This window comes from Vicugna pacos, chromosome 5 (genome assembly GCF_048564905.1).
Source record: "Vicugna pacos chromosome 5, VicPac4, whole genome shotgun sequence".
Lineage (NCBI taxonomy): Eukaryota > Metazoa > Chordata > Mammalia > Artiodactyla > Camelidae > Vicugna > Vicugna pacos.
Genome location: NC_132991.1, coordinates 51,205,911 through 51,226,135, shown reverse-complemented (window position 1 = coordinate 51,226,135; position 20,225 = coordinate 51,205,911). Strand labels below are relative to the sequence as shown.

The following is a 20,225-nucleotide window of genomic DNA, read 5'->3' as shown; positions in this document are numbered from 1 at the left end:
AAAAGGACACAATGTTATTAATACCTCAGTTTAAAAGGTAGTTGAAAAAAACCATTTAAAATATTTGGGAATTTTAAAAGTAATAAAGGTATTACATTAATTCACTTTTCATTCAGAGCACATTCAAAAAAAAAAAGTTTCCTAAGTTCTCGTCCTTTTCCTCCCCTCCCAACAGATATATTTCATACAATTAGCAGGAAATTCAGGCTGACATGTTACATCTCCCCCCTTACTTAGCCCCTTTTGCCTCTACTTCCCAATTCCACAGCTTGAATAAACAGAAAATGAAATTTTAAAAATCCCTTTCCTTGTAATTGACCTCCTGTAAATTATTTGTGACTCCATGAATGTGAACACATGGCAAGCTTCAAGGTTGCTAAATAGGCACATAAAATATTTACATAAATGATCTTGTGATTTGGTTATAAATTACACGATTTCCTCAAACAAAAGGTGCTGTGTAAATGTAAGATAATAATGATGAAATGTCCATTATTAACCATATAAAAAGAAAATGAAATATTTTGTGTATACTTAGCACATAAGCAAATTCTTTTACTAGAAACAATTAAACAGCAAATAAAATATGCTTATGTGCTGGAAACGGACAGCTGGATTTATGCCACTCTTGCAATATCTCCATCTCAAGCCATATGGTTCTTGCTCATTAATGCAATTTTTAAAGAAAATCTCACTTGAGAGTAAGTCTGAAGTATGATAAATAAACAAAAACTTATTATATCATTGCCCCTCTTTTGCATCTTAACTATTTTTATTGAATTTACGTCAGCAGTGGGTTTATCCCAGCAATAACTCCAGATACAATTTGACAAGTACACATCCTCTTAACTTAGCAGATCTTGTGATTGGGCTTCTCTTTACTAACAAAAGGTGATTTAGAACAATGAGGCTAGTCCTAGTTGATGAAAGCAGCAATAGCACAGCAGCATTTTCAGACATTCCAGGCATGATATTTAATGTAATTCACCTATCTGTATTGTTTCAGTCCATGTAGTGATTATCCAAAAAATTCTGTGAATTTAAGGTTTATAGCTTTCAATTCTGAGACAATAAATTTTAAAATAAAATTAGTAGGGTTTGTTAAAATAATAATAAAAAAAAAACCCGCTCTTCTCTGAAAAGGGATTCAATCAGAGGAGAATGGTCGTAAGAAGGATTTCAGAAATCATAGATAAGGAGAGAACATTCCTGTGAAAACTGCTGTGTGAAATTCAACACAGAGCATTTTCTCATTTCCAAGAGCTATATATTTGAAGAAACATGCATCTTTCTTCCCAGTATACTGTACCAAATGCATTTGAATAAATAGATGATAACTTAGTGGTAAAGATAAAATTGATAAGCTGAAACATGTAAAAATATGTTTAACTATATTGAATGTTACAGAAGAGAAACTTTTTTTCTTCTTATTTTTTACTGAAGTTTAGTCAATTTACAATGTTAGTTTCAGGTGTACAGCAGAGTGACTTATGTCTAAGTTTATCTTGAAATTTGTGGGTTGCATAATATTGACTTCTAGACAGATGTCAAACCATGCATAGATTTTAAGTGTCACAGATCACCATTCTCCTTAATTGCTAAATATCCATACAATTGTCAAAAAGGAAATACCTCAGCAATGTAGGAAATAAACCTAGTATATTCTATATTCTAGAAGATATTTTAACATTTAAGAAAGGATATAACAATATTCAGTCTAGGGGGTTTTCAAACTTTGTCTTGGGCAGGATATTGAGCCAAAAGCCACAGAAGTAGGAATCAGTTGAAATTAGCCTCAGTTTCCTTATTAAAGATCACAACACATGACACCAAGGTCAACTATGGGTGGGGCTGCCTTCTAAAAAAATCCACTGCATGAATGAAAGAGTAAAGTTGCTAAATGTATAATTCTTCACTATTATTCTTGGGAAACATTACAAGTTAGGAGTCAACAGTCTTTATTTAATCCCCATCAGGCTATAACATCAGCCAAAGCTGGAGTGATAGAAAGAGTTAAATAAAGTCAGTATCCCAAGATGTTGTTCTTCCTAACTCCCAAAATTTAGATATAATTTCCCTGAATAATCTTCCTCAGATTGAGCAGGTTCAGGACCTGCCCACTGGCCTTAGCCTTCCTAACTATGGGTTGGTCTTTCACAAAATGGCTGCGACCACTTACCACTGGTCATGCACTCAAGAGACTGAAAAGGCATTTCAGAGCAGCTTCCCATGGGACCATTCTGTAAGAACTAGTGAAATGATCACAAGAAAAAATAATAACAACTAGTGGGGAAGGGGATGCTGGTAATCATTTCAATAGTTTGATTCCCATGAGAAAATTCTGTATTTAAAAAAGTCTCCTTGAGCACTTTTATTGTTGTCATGTTTTGCTTTTTTAGAAGTGCAAGCTATATTTATATTTGCTTTATTTTTTACCTCTTCATTTATTTACATGGGGTCTTTTAAAATGTGTCACAATTAGTGTAAAGCACTGAGCAAGTCCTATAGCCTGTGTGCCAGCGTTTCTCAAACTATAGGGTGTGAACAGATGCTGAGGGCTATGTGAAGTGCTCTAGGATAAATTTTAGTTTGGGGTGGGAAAAGCTGTGGGAAATTGAGTCAACACAGCATACACAGTAAGACTAAGATGCTGGACTATCTATCATGCAATCAATACTCTTCCCATGTCAACCAGAAATGACATGTCAGCAAAGCAATATCTTTTATCTTGTTATATGTTTGTTTCAATTGTATTCTGCTTATAGTTCTTCATATCTCGAATCAGTGTATTTATTGGATTTTATGTTTGTATAAGAGCTATTAGCATTTGGGATTTTATCTATTTTATGTTTGAACATGTTTAATTAACATTATGTTAAAACCAAGTTAAGTCAACATAGAATTCTATACACATTTGGAGAGGGGCTTAAAAGGCAATACAAATAATAAGAAGCTTTTACATTTGGCTATATCAGATAATAGAATTACCTTTTTATAACTAAAAATCAACTCAGACCCCAAAGGACTAAATCAGAGTGATCCATTAATCATGTGATCCTGCCTATTCTTGGATCTCAATTAAGAAAAATATCAGAAAGTCTATAAAGATTTCCCACTATTACTTACTTCTAAACTATTGGAATTCATGCAGTGAAGTCCCAGGAAACAATACTGTGTTTACTCTGTAGATTATAAATGCAGCCTACAAGGTTTGCCTTCTCAGGTCCTGATCATGACAAATGAGACAAGTATTTCACCTTCCTTTAGTGCATCAATCAGAATTGTGATTCTACTAAACACAGCTTTCAGTCTCCCACACTTACTCAAATCCAGGAATTGTGTTTGGTCCCACAGAAAATAGCACAAACTATTCTATTCCTACGAGCCATAGAATTGACCGGTTTGTTTATTTCTAAACATTTTCTTCTCTACACCTTATTATACTTGATATTAGCCATTTTTCTTCCTATAGATAGAAATGTGCCCTGCTATCTGCCAAATCAGTAGGCAAGTTATATTCTCCATCATTCTATAGTGTGTTCAACAAACACTTGTTAGATAAAACATGTTCTCTTGGGCTAATGTTTTCCAAAGAACAAGAAGAGAGAAAAGATTTATCTTTGCTTCACTCGTCTTTCCTTTTAAATATCTAACCTCGCCTTGAAGAAGGAAACTTGTTGCCTAGTTCATAGATTTGGTGTAAGCCAGATAAGCCTCCATTAGGTGATGAACACTGTTCTAATTTGAGGAGCATTACCTGAGTAGGGCTTTAATAATTTATTAAATCTACAAAGATTTTTGGGCATTGCTGTACTCTTAGCTGCAAGAGATGTCTAGGAAGACCTTAGGATTTAGATTCAATTACTAGCTGGCAAGTAAATATGTCTTATAAAAATTGGCTATATGACATAGTAAGATAGGAAATTGACCACTTTAGTTACCTTACTGGTAAAATGTCATTTTGCAGGTATGCTGGGGAAGGCTCTAGAGCCTACAGGTTTATTTAATTTGGCTGACAAAAAAATTTTTTTTTAATTTATATTTGAAAATCTTTACAAAGGGCACTCTAAGCTCACCAGTTCCTACCATATTACAGCCAGCCATCTTCACCTGTTTATGTTACCTATCCAATAAATGGAAGTAAGACTTCGCTTTGTAATCCCTGGATAGCTTTTAGAAATTCTCTCTTTAACAGTTTATGGGTCCTGCCAATATCTGAAATACTTTTTATGCCTAACGATCCTCTTTATTATTTTAGATTAGTATAATATTCAATGCGCAATAAGTCCTTAGGGGATTTTATGGGAAAGGTCAGCTGTAAGCGCCGATTATTGCTCATTATTATTAAGACTCCTCTGTTGCATACAATCCCTTCATACAGTTGGGGGTACCCCTCAAGGGATGAGTTTATCTCTGTGTGCTTTTGCAATAAAAGCAGTATTCATTTGCAGTCTTTGCCTTCTTTTAGTTCCTTGCTAGTCAAAGAAAGCCTGTTTTTCTGGTTAATGCTTTTAACTTATTACTTTAAAATCTATCCCTGTGAGACGTATTAGATTTATCTTTACCTGCTACCTCTGAACTTACAGTGAATCTGCCCCAAATAGACAGCCACTTAAATGTAAGCCATTTTTCTTAAATGTGGCTCTCACTGTTGGGTACCAATTCCTGTTCTAAAAGACAAAATTAATCATTTTTTAAAAACTTTAAAAAATATAATCATGACCGATCTTTTTAAGAAATTACCTTTAAAGTTATTACATTCTGTTATGAAACACCCCTTATCCCTTTCTGAGAGTCATATCTGTTATCTTTTAAGGTATATTGTTTGTTATCTTCTAACAGAATATTTTGTTCTGTTGAACCTGTGATGGCATGATTATGAAAATTACCAAATTTTAACACTTGAGTGATGAATCAGCAAAGTAAGTCTGAAAAAGAAAGAAGCATATTGCAACAGACTAAACACTGAGCTGCCTCTATCCTGCCAGCTGCAAGCTGGAGGCATCCTTCAAATGGGAAACTACAATTGCGAGCTGTTCAGTGAAACTATTCCTTTAGAACAGGAGTATTTTTAGCTGTGAAAGTAGCTATCCTGATACCTAAGATCTAGAAAAAGCCTCTGAGGAAAAGAAGCCAGAGTCAGGAATGAGAAGGATTGATATCCACATGGTAGAATCAGCCTTAAAACTAGCTGGGTTTCCCCGCTTCTGCTTGGGATGCAGAAACCTGGAGGGCAAAAAAAAAGTATTGTTCACTCTCTAACAAGGATAAGGTAGAAACCATAAAATCCTTTTAGTTGACCAAAGAGTTGACAGGCAGGGTAAGCGAGCTGGCTGAATTCCAAATTGGGACAAGCTTCTCCAAAGAGAAACAAAACACGTAGCCTGTTTCACTTGTGATCAACAGTGAAAGCTAGGAGCAGTCACCACACCTAAGTGAGATTAGAGGAAATCAGCTACAATTTTCACAAACTGTTGGAAAGCAGGGTCTAGTGTGTCTATCTGGAAGAGCTGAGAACTCCAAACATAGTTGGTTTCCTATTTTACTCACTAGCAGGTCCCCCACTCCTCATTTTTTTTCCATGAACCTCCACTGGGTGCTCATAAGAAAAATGGAGCAGAGTAGTTCAGAGAAAGAACCAATGGGTATAACAGACTTGGAGGTGATTAGCAGATGCCTCGCTCCTTCTCTCACTTAAAGCAAAGCCTTGAAGTAACTAAGGAAAAGGGGACAAAATCCATCGTCTTTAAGGAACAAAAAAGATCCTGTTGTGTTTGAAGCTAAAGTTGAAAAAAAAATCTCTATGCTTGGGGGAGGAGCAGAAAAGCATCTATCTCAAGGACCTATTCCAGTATCAAGCAGAGCTAATCTGTTAATACTTAGGAAAGGGTAGAAAATTTTTGCCCAAGATTAACCACAGAAATAGGGCCAAGTTTGACTGCCATGAGGAGAGGCAGGAATACCAAGAAAGTCCAAACCCAAGGCCCAGTGCAAAGGCTCCAACCTGAGAGCAGGACAACAGAAACCTATTGCCATTCCCCCAGTGAGTGACCAACAGCAGAGTCTACACTGGGTGAGGAGCCACAGCATGGACAAAAACATTATGCAAGTGTGCAAGAATGGCTGCCCCCTGAGAGTGGAGTACAAACCCTCAGAATGTTCCCCTGGCTTCACAGCCTCATTCTTAGCACAAGGAACGGAGCCACAATGAGAGGAATTTAAAGCCTATGATGCATTTAAAAAACTAAACCCAAAGGTTGTGAATTGAATATTTTTTTCCTCCTAAATTTTACATGTTGATACCCTAAGCTCCAATGTGATGATACTGGAGATAGAGCCTTTGGGAGGTGACTAGGCCATAAAAGCAGAGCCCAACTGAATGGTGTTAGTGCCTTTATAAAAAGAGGCCCCCAAGAGATCTTCTGTGCCTTTTGCCATGTGAGGACAGAGTGAAAAAATACTACGAACCAGGAAGTGGGCTCTCGCCAGACACCAGATCTGCTAACACTTTGACCTTGGACTTTCCAGCTTCCAGAACTGTAATAAATACACTTCCACTGTTTATAAGGCCTCTAATTCTACAGCATTTCTTTTATACAAGTCTAAATAGACAAAGACACCAAGTTCAGCACAGCTCCTAACTAGACTGACTTAATCCCCTACACCATTGACCTAACAGAAGAGCCTATTACTGGGTATAAATAATATTTACCTCACTTTCAACTGTTTTGTACTTAATGCTTTACATTCAGATAAAAATTATAAGAAATTTCAATAAGGAAGGAAAAAAACAAACTACTGTCAAGAAGTAATAAAATTCACACATGGAACCAGTCCTGGAGATGACCCAAATATCTGAACCATCACACTGAGACTGTAAAATAACTGATTAATTTGTTAAAAGCTCAAGTAAAAAAGGTGACCATGCATAAGCAGATGAAAATTTTTAGAAAAAAGTTGGGAACTATCAGAAAGAATTGAGTGAAAATTGTAGAAATGAAATGTATCAGAGCATTACTCTGATAGGCTTATCAACAGACCTGACATGACTTAAGAATTATTGAACATGAAGACAGATCAATGTAAATTAGCCTCACAAAGAAAAGAGGAGGGAAGAAAGTGAAAAATTATAGGACAAAGCATGAAACTATTGAACAATATCAAGTGGACTAACATATATATATATAACTGGAGTCATGCAGGAGGTGAGAGATAACACAACAAAGAAATGTTTGAAGAGACAAAGGCCAAGAATTTTTCCTTAAATTGTTAAATATATCCAACCACAAATCCAAGAAACTCAGAGAACTGCAGGAAAGACCAAATTAAAAACAAAATAAAAATAAAACAATACAACAAACACATCACACATGATAGTCAAATTGCAATGAACATAAAGAGAAAATCTTAAAAGCAACCAAGAAAAACAAAAAGGACATACCACACATCAGAAACAACAACAAAAAACCCCACAAAGAATTAGAGCAGCTTTCTTATCTGTAACCGTGCAAAGCAGAAGACAATGGAGTGATACCTTTAAATTGTTGCAAGAAAAAACCCTGTCAACCAAGAATCCTAAACTCAATGAAAGTATCTTTACAAAAATGAAAGCAAAAATGAAAGTTTCAGAAAAACAAAATCTTAAGAGATATCACACTGCCAAGAGATTTACACTAAAAGAAATGTTAAAGGATGTTCTTTAGGCAGAAAGAGGACAATATTAGATCAAAGCTTGGATCTACACAAAGAAATGAAGATCTCTGAAAATGGAACAACAAAGATAAATAAATTTTCCTTATTTCTAATTGCTATAAAATAATTAACTTTATAAAGTAATAATATTAATATTCTATTGTGGGGTTTATGAAATACATAAAAATAAAATGTATAACAGTAATAACAAAACAGGTCAAAGAAAGTTTGGAAGTGTATTATCATAAGCTTCTTATACTGAATGTGAAATGGTGTAATAATACCTGAATATAGACAGTGGTGAGTAAAATGAATATTGTAAACTATATGGCAACTATCTAGAATTTTTTAAATGGTAGAACTGGTTTAGATTATCTGAAGTAGACAGACATTTCAGTTGTAGACAGTAAACAAGAAGCTTGAAGTAAGAGACATTGTCAAAAGCATGGTAGCTGGAATTTTAGCCCTTAAGATCTAGGGATTTGTAAACTGAAGATAAACCAGAGTGGAAAGCCAGGACTTGGAGATTATACAGAGCCATACTAGGATTTTCAGCTGCTGGTAGAGAGATCTCAACCATCAACAGGTAGGAGAGTTGCTCTCAGGCCACGTACAAGGAGATAAGTACCATCAGGAAACTTGGTATTCAGTAGAGTAGAAATGACACAAGCACTAGAAGCTACTATTCATGTTTTATTTATTTTTTGATACCCCAGGTGTCTTGCAAAGGATAGTGAACCTACAGCAGTGACCAAAGCAGACAGTTTCCTGAATTTGTGGTGCTTACACCATGAGTAAAGTAGGGAAGATGGATAGTGAACATGCAAAAACAGGCATAAATATAAGTATGATGAAGTCAAAGAAATGAGAATATGAGAGAGAGAGGGCCTGGTTGCTGAGCAACATAAGCTGGTACCATCAGAGAAGGCCTTCCTGAAGATGGGCTATTTGAGCTGACCTGAGTGATCAGAAGGAAACAGTGCTACACTCTGAGCAGAAGAAATATTTAACAAAAATCCCTGAGGTAAGGAAGTGCAGAGTGGTTGGAGCACAGATGACTGACATGTGGCTTTGAATACAGGCAGAAGCCAGATTCTGCATGGCCTTGTAAACCATGCTCCATGTTCAAATATTATTTTTAATGAGACAGAAAGAGTTATCAGAGTGTTTTAAGTAAAGATATAACATATAATAATTAATGACTGAAGCCAGAAGCCATAGTAATACTACATAAAGATCCCTGAATCAGGTACAAGATCAGGTCTCACAATGTTGATGATGCCATGCTTACATATGGGCTTCAATTAAATAGTGAAAGTGTTTGAAATGCTATTTCCTCTATTACAGCTTCTAACACTTATCAAGAGTTTATTATGTTCTAGGAATTTTTCCATGTATTATATCCAAACTTCACCACAATCCTGATAGGAAACTGAGCCTTAGAAAGTTTAACTGCCACATGGTCATACAGTGTATAAATTTCTTACTTTTGCTATAAACAATGACTACAAACTGAGTGGATTAACTCATTTTATTATCTCACACCTCTGAGGATCAGAAATCTAACATGTGTCTACAGGGCTACATTCCCTCTAGACGCTGTAGGGAGAATCCGTTCCCTTGCTTTATCCAGCTTCTAAAGGCTGCCTACACTGGTTGTTTTATGGTCCCTTCCTCCATCTTCAATGGATACCACTCAATTTTTGTGCTCTGTTTCAATCCATGTACCTTCTCTTAGATTCTAACTTTACTGCCTTCCTCTTTTAAGAACACTTGTGATTACACTGAACCAACTAAGACAATCTAGGAGAATCTCTCCATCTCAAGATAGTCAATTTAATCATATGCAAAGTCTCTTTTGTCATATAAACTAATATTTTCACAATATCTGAAGACTAGGATATAGACATATTTGGGGGTCATTATTCAGGCTACACACAGCCAGAATTTGGGTCCCCTATGATTTGGAGACAAAATGAAAGACAGTTCATTATAAGGTGATGAAATCTCTGAACAAAAGATAAGAAAATGCATTTATCTTCCAGGAAAGACATTGGACAGAAAAAAATGATTTATGGGTAGATGTAGAGTAGAAATGCAACCTGGGCAGGATGGAGCCCCCATATATGGACCAGATTGGCATCATCAAAGGAAAGGAGGAAGGAATCAACATTTATTGCACTGCCTATCCTGTGCCAGACCAAATAAATGTGCCCTAAAAATACATCATCCCATTTAATCCTCACAGACAATAAGTAAAATACATATTATACTCCCAGTTTTATAAGGGAGGAAACCTGAGCTCTGTCAATACAAGTTAATGAAGCAGTGGGCCAGCACCTACATCTAGCTCTGATTCCAAAGCTTATGCTGTATTATTTGTTTTAATTCAAAAATATCAGAAAGAGAATATTAAGAGAAAACATGTCAAATTGGAATAGTAGACTAGGAAGCAGACTGGGGAAATACACCATTTTGAAAAAGAGATAAAAGATGGGGGATGATTAACTCAAGTTAGATGATTAACTTCAAGAAAGAAGACTTGGAGGAGATATGATATAATGTCACGTGGAGGAAGTCTGGGCCTCATATATGAAAGTTATAAAAGACAAAGTCATACAAGCAATATAGATCTAAGTTGTTTGAATTGCACTGAATTACATTGTTGAAAAAATGCAGAAGACTAGACTAGAATGTTTTTTCCCCACTACTTGTAGAGTACCTCTGTTTGAACACTGGCCTCATGAATTACAGCTATTTAACTGTCCAAGTTAAATAAATCCCTGGACAAGATATTTAACTTCCCTGTGCCCAAATTCCTTAACTGTGAATGAGGATAAAAGTAGTACCCTACCTCATAGGTTAAACATGTTCAGTGAACTTACAGATATAAAGTGTTCTTTAAAGTTTCTAGCAATAATAAGTGTTCCATAAATGTCAATTATTGTCATTATACCTATAGGAGGCTGAACTAAAGTACTGAGTACGAGGTGCAAGGAAATACTTGGATATATGGGATTGGAAGATCTCCATTACTAGAATTATTCAAACCAAAGTTAAATAGTCACACATGAAAGATGCTTGCAAGAACATTCCTGCATTGTGTAGAAAGTTGTCACATTTTTCCAAATTGTGTTCCATGAAATGTTAGTAAAATGAGATATTAAAAACTATTCCATGGGTTGGGATGAAGATTATGTAATTGATTAAACAAGTTTGAAAATTGCTATAATTTATATTCTTGACTTGAGAATTCACAATGTGTATTAACAGATGAAAGCTCTAAGCGCTACAGAAAGCCACAGAAGTTCTTTTAAAACTCTGCTTTTCAACTGTGTGAGAGTGTGCATGCACACATATGTAATGCTTGTTAATATCTACTGAAATATTCTTTGGAGCATAGTTTGTGAAATGTAAAATTAATAGACTAGACAATCTAATCTCTGAAGTACCTTCTCCCACTAAGCTATTATGATTCTAGGTTTATATAATGTGACTCCAAATGTGTTAAAATAACATGCCCTACAATGATGTGAACTCTTCATATATAACTCTGTATCATTATAGATTTAGTATACACTGTCCAGAACATAATTCTATTTTATTATAGATTTAGAATACACTTCAATCCTTCAAATACTTGTGCATATATATTTTAAATTTTTCAGAAAAAATATTAAACGGCAACCTCTTTTGACAAGGGTACTTTCAGATTCTGAGCAGCTGCCTTTGGGTTTTTACAACCAGTCTCAACAACAATTACCTTATAATTCAGAATCAGCCATAAAGAGATAACAGGACATTCACTGGCAAATGACCAGACACATAAAATTCTGACCAGGAATGCTGTACAATGCTTCAAAAGTCTAAGAAATATATTGTATAAGACACATGGAAATGTTTTGCAAACTCTAACTATAAACCATTCATCTATTCAAGAATAAAATAGCATAATTACAAAAATTACATATTGAACATAAGTCAGGTCTTTTTTCATGCGCTGAACAAGAGCATGCATTTGTTGTTCACAACAGCAGCATTGGTACACAGTAGGTGTGCTCCCATTTCCTTAACAGCTCTATGAGGGAAGTGTTATAATCTTTATTTTATGCTCAGCAAATTAAGGTTCAGAGAATTATGCTTCCCATTTGTTCACAATACTTTCGCCATCTTGACCTTTTCTTACACCCCAAGCATACACTTTTCTCCAGGTCTTTGTGCTTGCTGTAAGCTTGAATGTCTTCACCCTTGACCTTGCCTTAGCTCACTTCTTTTCACTCAGATCTCAGTTCACAGTCACCTCCTCAGAGAATCCTTCTCTGATCGCTCTCATCTGAGATAGCCAACACTCCTATTCCATGACTAGCTAGTCTTTGTACTTATCACTATGTGAGACTCTAATTTTACAAATTACTTGGACCACACTATCACATATGCTTTATGAGAGCTGAAACCTTGTCTGAGATGGTTCACTGCTATATTCTCTGCTTCTAGAACAACACTTAGCCCATAGTTGATTCTCAGTAAATATTCTTTTAATTAATGAAGTACATCTGCCATTTTGATTAAAAGAAGCAAAAACCAAAAAAACTCTTTCCATAGAAAACATATTTTAATTTCACTACCTCAAATCTGCTAACAAAGGAAAATTGCTACTTTTTTTAACTTTGGTTTTTTTTTTTTTGATTACTTATAAAGATGGTGAATTCATGGTAACAAGAAAACTGCTCAAGGAGCTTTGGCAGACTCAGCTCTCATAGCCACGAATGGCATTTAAAATAGTTATAAAAAAATTGGAGCCCCTCCAAATAACTGACAGCATGATGCAATATCATGAAAAACAATTGCCAAGTGAAATCACTAATCAATGCAAAAAATTGCCCTGACAAAAATAATCTTAGGAGAAGTGCTCAAAAAAATACACAAATCTATTAATAACATTTGTTAGGCCAGAATAAAATATGCTACATGTATTTCCTGATGGAAGGATCATGTGAGTCAGATCACAGGAATCTGTCAATGGTGCTCTGAAAATACTACCATTACACTGTACTAGAACTTACTGTTACTTCCAGTAGACCCCAAAATACCATGAGTTTTAGTTTCATAAGTCAATTTTCCTAGGACCTAATAGTCTCCAGACTCACTATACCCCAAGTTTTATTTTTTTTTTTTCCTTTAGGCTTTTGACCCCTTCATCTATTTATCCCAACTCTATCCTCGACCTTTGGCAACCACCAGTCTGTTTTTTGTATCTAGGAACTTGTTCTTTTGTTTGTGTCTAAAATTTATTTGTTCATTCTTTAGATCCCTCATGTAAGAGAGATCATATGTTGTTTTTCTCTGTCTGACTTATTTCACTTAGCATGATGTTCTTGAGGTCCATCTATGTTATCAAAAATGGTGAGATTTCATTCTTTTTATGGTTAAATAATGTTCTGTTGTGTATATACACCAAATTTTCTTTATTCATTCATCTATTGGTGGACACTTCAGTTGTTTCCATATCTTGGTTAGTATAAATGAAACATCGGAGGGTGGTGCACATATCTTTTCAAATTAGTATTTTCATTACTTTGGATAAATACCCAGAAGTGGAATTGCTGGATCACACATAGTTTTATTCTTAATTCTTTGAGGAATCTCCATTCTGTTTCCCATAGTGGCTGCACCAATTCACATTCCCACCAACAGTGCACAAGGGTTCCCTTTTTTCCACATATTTGCCAAAAGTTATTTCTTGTCTTTTTGATTACTAGCCATTCTAACAGGTGTGAGGTGATAACTCATTGTAGTTTTGACTAGCACATCCTTGATAATTAATGATTTTGAACATCTTTTTTTCATGAACCTATTGGGCATCTGTATGTCTTCTTTAGAAAAATACCTATTCAGATCTTCAGGCCGTTTTTAATTGAATTTTTTTTTTGCTATTAAGTTATATGATTTCTCTGTGTATTTTGGATATTTACCCCTTATCAGATATATGATTTGTAAATATTTTCTCCTGTTCATCAGGTTGCCGTTTCTTTTTGTTGATGATTTCCTTTGCTGTGCAGAAGCTTTTTAGTTCGATGTAGTCCCACTTATTTACTTTTGCTTTTGCTGCTTTTGCTTTTGGTGTCATATTCAAAAAATCATCCCCAAAACCTATGTAAAGGGGTTTACCTCCTATATTTTATTCTAGGACTTTTATGCTTTCAGCTCTCAGGTCTTATATTTAAGTCTTTAATTAATTTTGAGTTAATTTTTATGTATAGTGTAAGATAGTGGTCAAGTTTCATTCTTTTGCATGTGGCTGTCCAGTTTTCTCAGTACCATTTTTTGAAGAGATTGTCCTTTCCCTATTGTATATCCTTGGCTCCTTTGTAGTAAATTAATTGACCATATACATATGGATTATTTCTGGGCTCTCTGTTTTGTTCCACTCATCTATGTGTCTGTTTTCATGCCAATACCATACTGTTTTAATTATTATAGCTTTCTAATATTGTTTGAAATCAGGGGTAAAATGTGTCCAGCTTAGTTGTTCTTTCTCAGGATTGCTTTGACTCTGGGGTCTTTTGTGGTTCCCTACTAATTTTAGGATTATTTGTTCTATTTCTATGAAAAATATCATTAGAATTTTGATAGGGATTGCAGTAAATCTGTAGATTCCTTTGTGCATGTTAACAAGATCAATTCACCCAATCTATAAGCACAGAATAACTTCCCATTTATTTGTGTCTTCTTCCATTTCTTTCACTATTGTCTTGTAGTTTTCTATATACAGGTCTCTCACCTCCTTGGTTAAGTTTATTCCTAGGTATTTTATTCATTTTGATGCAATGGTAAATAGGATTGTTTTCTTAACTTGTCTTTCTGACTGTTTGTTATTAGTGTATAGAAACATAACAGATGTTTCTGTATTGGTTTTGTATCCTGCAACTTTACTGAATTCATTTATTAGTTGTAACAGCTTTTTGATGGAGTCCTTAGGGTTATATAATATTATGTCATTTGCAAATAGTGAGTTTTATTGCCTCCTTTCCAATTTGGATGCCTTTTATTTCTTTTTCTTCCCTTGCTCTGGCTAAGACTTCCAGTACTATGTTGAATGAAAGTGATGAAAGTGGGCACCCTTGTCTTGTTCCTGTCTTAGAAAAGTTTTTAGCTTTTCGTCATTGAGTATGACGTTAACTGTGTGTTTGTCATATATAGCCTGTGTTATATTGAGGTACATTCCCTTTATAACTGCTTTGCTGAGTTTTATGATAAAAAACATTTTATGATAAAATGGATGTTGAATTTTGTCATTTTTTTGCATTTATGGAGATCATCACATAATTTTTATCTTTCACTTTGTTAAGGTGGTGAAAACTATTCTTTTTAAAGACCACTCATGAATAATCTTAATTAAATATGGACTTCTTACAAAATGGCCAGAAATAGCTTACTTAGAGACTATGAACTAAGATTAGGGCTATTTTCCATAAGGTCAATGGCAAAGTGGTTCTAGGAAATTGCAACTCTAATTTATAAGTAAATCAGGTAGTAAAAGACCCTATTGTACAGTTACTACCCGGTAGATGGAGTAAGCTAATCAATTTAATCCACAGTTATGGTTAAAATGACCCTCATATTTTTTCTAACCTCTTTGGTTGGTGAGCCTAAACTTTTTCCCACAGACTGGAAAACTAGACATGTTCCCTTATTCCCAATGACAATAATTCTGATCTGTGCTCCCAGTAAGCAGGAAACTCAGTCACTGGGTCAGAACCAGAGGGCCTTCAGGCCTCATTTACTACAATCTCTTCCTTTTGTGGATGTGGAAATCAGATGTCAAAGGTTTGCAACATGCTGAGGGCCACGCAGTGGTAAGAGAGATGAGAGTTCTCAAATCCTGACCTAACTCTTCAGTTAACTCTCTCTCCACTAGTTCACATCACCCTCCTCTGCATTTCTAGGAGTCTTCACGTCACATTCAATTTCTTTACCTCCTCTGAATTACTTCCTTTATCTCTCTTTGGGGGAAAAAAAAAGTCTTTAAAATCAACTGAAATACTATTATTTCCTTCTAAATTTACATTCACTTGTTAAATTTACCTATGATCCATACCCAGCTATGTTCACTTCTGTTGTTTGATCAGTGCTTAAATCACTGATGATCTTAAATTATTCCCTTATCAATCCACAGAACTGCTAATCATATCTTCTTGGCTTAAAGCTCAAATCAACTTACATTGCATTTATATGTGTGAGTCTATTTTTCAAGGTCAGCTTAGGTGCTTGTAATTTAAGCCCTGCCTTAGAAAACATTTAAATACCCTAGCCATAACCTTGGAAAACATATGCTTAAATGCTGATAGAGCATTTTGACTAACAGGTGCAGCTGAAATAAATGCCTCTATGAACTACATCTTACTACATCCTAGTAATGGACTTCCTGTATCTTAAGAGCTTCATTTGCCATTTCCATAATCATCATGCTGCTAGTGTCATAGGATAGTAGTATGTGCTTACCTTGCTATCTGTCCTTCATGATTATTATATTATTGTTACAATAAACTAACGATTGAATTGACAGAACAAGACCACAACTAAATGGCTTTCATAGAGAAACTTTCAACAATTCCATGGGAACTAAAATTAGTCATTTTTATAAAACTAAAGAATACTTGAGGAATAAAATTGTTTTATTGCTTTTTCCTCATAAAAAAATCATTTGGTTAAGAAGGATTCATTGTGGGAGTGATGATGTCTGAACATGTCATAATGAAGATTGATTTAGACCAATATAGCCCAGCTAAAGATGTATAAAAGCAATCATAAGACTAGCATCAATATATCACAGTCTCCGAACCACTAAAAAGAACTGTTCTGTAAACAAGTGTATAAATTTGTGCTGACATAACCCCATTGCTGAAATATGAATTCTGAATTGTGATATGTTGTGTACTTAAAGGTACTAACTTGGTAATCAAAATCATAGTAATAGAATTGGCTAACAATCAGAAAAGTTTAGTAATGCACATAAATTAGCTATTCCTCTTCTAGTCAGCAGCACCTACTAGTAAATCTGCTTTGATAAAGAAATCTCAGGCACTGAAGCCAGACCAACTTGAATTCTAATTCTAGCAACACTGTTTATTTACAGGTATGTTATATAGAACAACTCACTTAACATAAGTCAGGCTCAGTTATATCACAAGTTACATAGAATATTTTCTACTTCTATTGTTGTGAAGATAAAACATCTTTAACATTAACAGTACCTAATAAGTGTTCAGCAAAGCTTAGCCCACAAGATATTAATTTTATTAACTCAGGTTATATTCGAGTTATCATTATAGCATGCACAAATTATCATTTAAAAACCTTTCTTTGGAGATTTGTCAGTTTAAAACAAGTAATAATTTGGGTCATCTTTGTAAATAATCTAAATGATTATTATAATGAAGATATGCAGAAATATTATATAAGTAGGTATGTAAGATTAAATGGTTCTAAACAGCATCACTTACTATCAACTACTAATTTCAGTAAAAGGTTTTCTTGCTCATTTTTTTGATTCCCATAGAAAAAAATTATTATAATAATGACTGCAAGTATATTCATAACAAATCTATTCAAAAAGATCCCCAAATGGAAACCATCCAAATAACCATCAACAACAGAATGGATAAATTTTTTTTAAATGATAGTACACAGTAATTTTTTAAAAAAATCAATGAATTACTGATATACACAACAACATAACATATGGATCTCAAAACCAATATGGTGAAAGATACCATTGCACAAAAAGGTACAAAAAATATATTTCCATTCATATCAAGTTTGAACAAAATAGAAGTAAACTATGGTGGTAGAAGTTAGAATAGTGCTACTTCTGCAGAGCAGAGATGTAGGTACTAACTGGGAAGGGGTGCAAAGGAATCTTCTAGGGTAGTACAAACGTTCTGTATCTTGATATGGGTGATACTTTCCTATGTTTATACATGTGTAAAATTTATCAGTCTTCATATTAAGATTTGTGTATTTTATAGTATATAAATTATATCTCAAAAAGTAAATAAATGTAAAAATATAGTGACTGGAACCTGACATCTAGACTGCTTATGCAGTATTTTTATCTCTTAAATTTACTCTGATCAGGACCTTTACTTCTGACTGAGATGGAGTAACAAAGACTGGATTTACCCTCTCACTGGAACAACTGAAAGTTCAGACAAAATACGGGTATCATTTAGTATAAGACAGTGATTCCCAAAAGTTTGGGAGCAAAAAAGCAAGGCCTACAATTGTCCAGATTACTGCCTGGAGGGAGTTTTTAGGCTACAGCATAGGGAAAAACAATCCAGGTACAGCTCAGTGGGTTCCCTGAGCTGAGATGCAGCTGGAAGACTAGGAAGATCAAGACACTTAAGAGTCTGCACAACATAGTACCCAAAAGGAGAACACTCCACAGAATGGGAAGCCTAGAGATCTGTGGAGTAACTTCTTGGATTAGCTGATTAATGATTAGTACATGCATGTGGGAAAACTACCATGGTTAGGGTAAGAATTACACGAAAGTATTAGAAGGAGTAATAATTACATTAAATGTAAATAATCAAAAGACACAAAATAAAAAGCAAAAATTCTCAGATTGGTGTTACCGAACTATACGCTGCCTATGAGAATCTACTTTAAGTGTAAGGTCAGATTTGATTCAAAATAGAATGATGGGAAAGAGATATACTATGCTAACAGTAATCAAAAGAAAATTGGAGTGACTCTGTTAATATAAAATAGAGTAAATTTCAGAGGAAAGAATATTGCCAGGGATAAAGATTATTTCATAACAATAAAAGGAATAATTCATCAAGAGGACATAATAACCCTAATTTGAAGGTACATAATAACAGAGCTTCAAAATATATTAAGCAAAAACTAACTTCTTAAAAACTGGAATCCAGAAGACATGAAAAAGTTCTAAAAGAAAAGAAAACATCAAATGAGAATAGAATACCTACCAAAGCTATCTTCCAAAAAAGAAAATTAAAAAAGATGGCTTTGGGGAGTTAACAAAAAATGAGAGAGGTTTTTGCCATCCAAGCTGAACTACAGAAAGTACTAAAGTAAGTTCTTTAGTCTGAAGGAAACACTCAGAACCACTGAAAGGGATGGAGAGTATGAGAAATTATAAATGTGATTAAAAATAAGGTACTATAATCTTTTTCCTTTTCTTAATTTCCTTAAGGGATATATGTTTAGAGCCAAATATAAAACATTATATCTAATGAATTCATAACATATACATACAGACACTATAACATTAAAGAGGGGGGATTAGTTACAGTATACTGCTTCAAAGTTTCTGTAATTTACATGAAGTATTTAGGTAATAATGTTAAACAGATTGGGATAAATTTAAGAGGCATATTGCAATCCTTAAAATAATCATTATAAAAGAAAGCAATTATAAAGGAAAGAAACTGAGCTAAAAAAATCCAATTAAGGAACTGAAATAAAACTATCTGATGAAAACAAAAGAAAGCAGAAAAGGAGAACAAAGAGGAAAAAAAGATGAGGCAAATGAAGACCCCAAAGCATGACAGCCCTAAATAAGCAATCAAAAATTGCTTTAAATATCAAAGGAATTAAAACTCCAATCAACCCAAAGCAATCTATAGATTTAATGAGATCCTCATCAAATTAATCATGACATTTTTTACAGAACTAGAACAAATATCCTAAATCACAAAAAGATCCAGAATTGCCAAAGCAATACTGAAGAAAAAGAATGAAGCTGGAGGAGTAACCCTCTCAGACTTCAGACAATACAACAGAGCTACAGTTATCTACACAGTGTAATATTGGCACAAAAAGAGACATATAGGTCAATGGAACAGAATACAAAGCCCAGAAATGAACCCACAGACTTACAGTCAATTAATCTTTGACAAAAGAGGCAAGAATATACAATGGAGAAAATACAGTCTCTTCAGCAAGTGGTGTTGGAAAAACTGGAGAGCTGTATGTAAATCAATGAAGTTAACATACTCCCTCACACCTTACACAAAAATAAACTTAAAATGGCTTAAAGATTTAAATATAAAACAAGACACCATAAACATCTTAGAAGAAAACAGGCAAAACATTCTCTGACATAAATCCTAGCAATATTCTCCTAGGGCAGTCTACCCCAGGCAATAGAAATAAAAGCAAAAATAAACAAATGGGACCTAATTAAACTTATAAGCTTTTGCACAGCAAAGGAAACCATAAGCAAAACAAAAGGACAACCTACGGAATGGGAGAAAGTATTTGCAAATGATGTGACTGATATGGTTTAGTTTCCAGAATATATAACCAGCTCATACAACTTAACAACAAAAAATCCAACAACAACAGCCCAATCCAAAAATAAGCAGAAGATCTAAATAAGCAATTCTCCAATGAAGGCATATAAGTTGCCAATAGGCACATAAAAAAGGCTCAATAATACTGATTATTAGAGAAATGCAAATCAAAACTACAATGAGGTATCACCTATGTGCTATCTACAA

General features: G+C 34.4%; 1 long non-coding RNA gene across 1 annotated transcript in view; it reads left to right on the top strand.

Annotated features, from left to right (window-relative positions):
• The window catches only part of LOC140696626 (uncharacterized), a 40,569-nt gene that overhangs the window by 11,168 nt on the left and 9,176 nt on the right, over positions 1-20,225 (top strand). Inside the window, exon 2 of the long non-coding RNA XR_012073129.1 lies at positions 8,409-8,716. This is a non-coding gene — a long non-coding RNA (uncharacterized lncRNA). The remainder of the gene's footprint in view (positions 1-8,408; positions 8,717-20,225) is intronic.